Raw genomic sequence first — 4,200 nt, 5'->3', positions numbered from 1 at the left:
ACTAAGGGCTTAAATGACGATTAAGCCCCTTAAATGAAGCCCAACACCTTGTAAGTCCTGGCATGAGACGCACGACCTCCTCTGATGGACGCTCATCCTGCTCTGTGGGATGCCCGTCCTGCTTTGGGGACGCATGTCCTTCGCATTGGGATGCATGTCCTGGCTCTAGGTTGCCCGTCCTGAAGGGCAGTTTTGCTCTTTCTTTCATTTGGCTGCCTCTTAAGTCGTTGGGAGTCGTGGGTGTAAGTTTCTAAAACCCCTATTAAACTTATTTAATAGATTTTATAAATTAGTCATAATTTATACTCATATGGATCTAATTGCATGCAAGATGTTTTAATCAAAAATAAGGAGAAAACAATTTTCTTACATATGTTTTTGACGGATTTAGGGCACTAGATTTGGACTCCTTCCAAATCTAGCTCTTGAGCTAATTAAGATATTGGGTGATCCTCCAAAACCTTCAAGTATTCATTATGGAATACCTCCTCTTAGTTGCACCAAGACTATCCATCAATACTATTAATCTTATTAACTAGATAATATTAATAGTGAACCTTAAATTTTAATCTAATGAAATTACTACATAATTAGTAATATTTTATATTAGATATATGAACAAATTATGATGCATAAAACTATTTTGTAGAGAGAAAAGAGAGGTTTTGAGCATAAGAATTCATCTACTCAAAATGAGAACAATTCTCTAGTTGGTCTGGTGGGGGGCTACCAGTTTTACACACATAGGGGAGTCAAATTTTTCTTCCCAATTTTGCCTTTTGTTCATCACAAGAAAAGCTTGGTGTGTAAGGGCTAGTAGTAGGTGTCATTATAATATTTAGTGCAGCTTATGCAAAGATAAGACAAAAACCCCTAAAACACCCAAAATTCGGTCCACCCATTATAAAATGGATTCCATTTTACAAAATGTCTTTTGTCATTTATCACACATGACATGTTATGAACATGTCATGTCATGAGTCATATTAATGCATATTTAACAAATTAAATATCATTACTTTATCAAATAAATTACAAATAACAAATTAAATGGTAATTCATAATTACATATATGAAAAATTGGTCATTTTGAATTTAGTCAATATAATCTACAATATTTTGTAATTATAACTAACTAACAATTCTTATCTCAAATGTTTCATAAACATTAATTGAATTTAATAATATAACATATTAATTACTAAATTGAATCTTATTTAATCAAATTACAATAATATATAAAACTCTCTCTTATAAATAAAATTTTTTCAATTTAAGGAATTAATTAACCTGTATAAATATACAATTAATTATCTTTACAATTGAGGGAATCGTCCTTTAGGTGTGACCTTAAGGGATCAACTGACCACCACCGTCAAACGACAGTAATGTTAAACTCTAGTCAGCCAATCATTACCGATTAATGTTGATCAGTTGACATACGTAAATGAATCATCCCTCGTGTATTCTTATCATGAGTTTCAATCATCCTTTATGTATTCTTATTATGAGATTTAAACAAGTGATCGCACCATTGTTGAGGACACATACTCCAACAATCTCTCACTTGTCTGAGACAAGTGTGCGTCACCAATTCTCTTGTCCTATTATAACATATCCCACTCAATGCAAGGTGTCTTGCAGGTCGTACTTGGATTTGATCATATCGAGAGTGGTTTCCTCGATCTGGAGAGTAACTGTCTGACTGGAATTATCTACCGTAGATACTTTCCAAGCGTGGCCACTCATTTTCAGTTCACTACTCCTAGAGTGGCCTTGAGATTTCAAATAACCCTAACAAGGGGTTGACAATTCCTATCGCACCATTCCCTTCGTACACCAACAATTCATCATGACCCAAAAGATGCACACTCACCCCTTTTAACAGAATGGCTTGGGGAAAAAATCAAAGTCAATCAAAAACTGTGCCGACTTGGGTGAATAGTCTCTAGTCAAAGAATCGACTAAAAAGAATACTATAGTAGCTCTTGCCATGACCAGGCTATATAAAATTGCCAGAACTCTATAAGCGATCACTGCCTGACAGAGTGTCCCATATAGTCTGCCTATGTGATCGACTAGTCATCTCTTATGACTCTATGGCACTTGAACTTGCCATCAATCGACTCACACTCTAGTCACTAGGAGACGTCACCTCATATAAGTGACTAGGGGCGAATACTATGTTAATCCAGTTCACTTTAATAGGGCTCAACATTATCTCGACAACCAATTTGGAAAACAAAGTATTATTGGAAAAGAGTTTTGAAAAAAACTCAAACGATTATTGTATTATCACATATGTAAAATTGATACAATATCAATTACTACATAATCTATAATTCATTTTTACTCTTGCTAGTTGATCATCTCAATTCAATTGAAATGGTATGACTAATGATGGTAAGCCTATGAGTAGGCCTTGATTAGTAAGTATTAGCAAGACTTTGCACTTTACTAACCTTACTATATACTATTTCCCTTTGTTATGTATAATATTTATTATAAAATATTTTGAGTATATGTGTCTAGATCCAATCTAGACATAGCTATCTTGTGTTAGAACAGCTCCCACTGTCCTCACAGTGAATGGGATAGGACCTTCGGTTATTGGAACGAACTACCATAGTTCCTCCAATTCAGAAAACCGAATCCTAATATCATCCCTTCCTTCTTGCAGATCTCATTATCGCAAGCGTACTCAATTTCCGTTGTGTATATCTCATTGTTCTACTACCTATGACGTTTATAGCAGATATCTTCCTTAAATAATATAGCCAATCCTTATGTGTTTAGAATATGGTTTTTGTGTAACTCTTTGCACACAAATCCATCTCATTTATAAATGCTTAGCTTCATATCTTTAGTACTTCCTGAGTACTAACTAATCCACTATGTGGCTATATAGAGACTTCTCTCAAGGATTCGATTTGTAACATCTCATCATACTCCAAGTATACAAGGTTTAAGAATGGTAATACATCTTAGCGTAATGAATTAATCCCGCAGCGGAAGCATGTGGATTTAATTTCTACATGTTCAACACCTTGAACTTTTCTAGACTCTTATCAATATAAGAATATTCATTTATTGCTAATATCCTCTTAGACCTATCTTTATAGGAATAGATACCTTAGACATGTATTATTCCTCTCCTAAGTCTTTCACATTCATAATGATCAATATGTCGTTTATATATAAGATTAGTAACACCACATTACTCCCACTAAACTCCATGTATAAACAGAACTACTCGACAATTCGAGAAAAGTTTATCACATGATCAAAACATACAATTCAACTCCTTAACTTCCACTTAAGATTTCTTCTTAAGTTTGTACCCTACCTTAGGATAGTTACGATTTACAAAACTCATGCAAGATGATTTTAAAATCCAATTATATCAAATCATATCCGAATATAATGAAGCGTTGTTGTTGCGTGCAAAACCCTTTGCCACCAACCAACCAAGCTAAATAAACATTTAAATGTTTATGCTTATTTCGGAGACTTGTGGAGTTGAGACTAGATAAAGCATCTTAATAAGTTACAAGTTTGTTACTTTGAAAAAAAAAATAACATGACTCCTGTCCACTTAGGATTCGAATCAACAATTACTGATTTTGACCAAGAAGGAACATCTTCCTTTGTCTTATTCTGAGTTTGTGGCTCTTGAACAATTTTCTCCCACTCTGTCCTTCAAAAATAATCCTCTTTTCTTTAATAGACAGCATCACGAGCTATAAACACTTTGTTCTCGTGATCATGTAAGATGAAAGACCACATGTTTACTATCTAAACAAGCTACAATTTAGGTACAATGCCTAACCATATCTCATATGAAATGTAGATGATTGTTTTAATGATGTTTTGTTTTAGTGGAAATTTAAATGCCAGTCAAATTTTATAACAGGAATTACCACCAACTATAATGTAAGGATTCAATCATATTATTATGAAAGTGAACTTGTGATACCATATCACACTCTTTTGGTGCAGATAAAAGTCATCACTTTATTGTTCCCCATTTTAACAAAGTACTAATACTTTGATTGTATAATCTCTAGGCTTCGATACTTCATGTAAAGAATTCTTTGACCTTATTCAAAGAATTTCTCTTCTTACCTCATTAGGTAGATACTAAGTATCAACCTAGTTCATAGATAAAAGAGATGAAGAAGTTATAACCTTTGAAATTGT

Source organism: Silene latifolia, chromosome 9, assembly GCF_048544455.1.
Source record: "Silene latifolia isolate original U9 population chromosome 9, ASM4854445v1, whole genome shotgun sequence".
In the NCBI taxonomy this organism is placed as follows: Eukaryota; Viridiplantae; Streptophyta; class Magnoliopsida; order Caryophyllales; family Caryophyllaceae; genus Silene; species Silene latifolia.
This window is presented reverse-complemented; position numbering follows the sequence as displayed.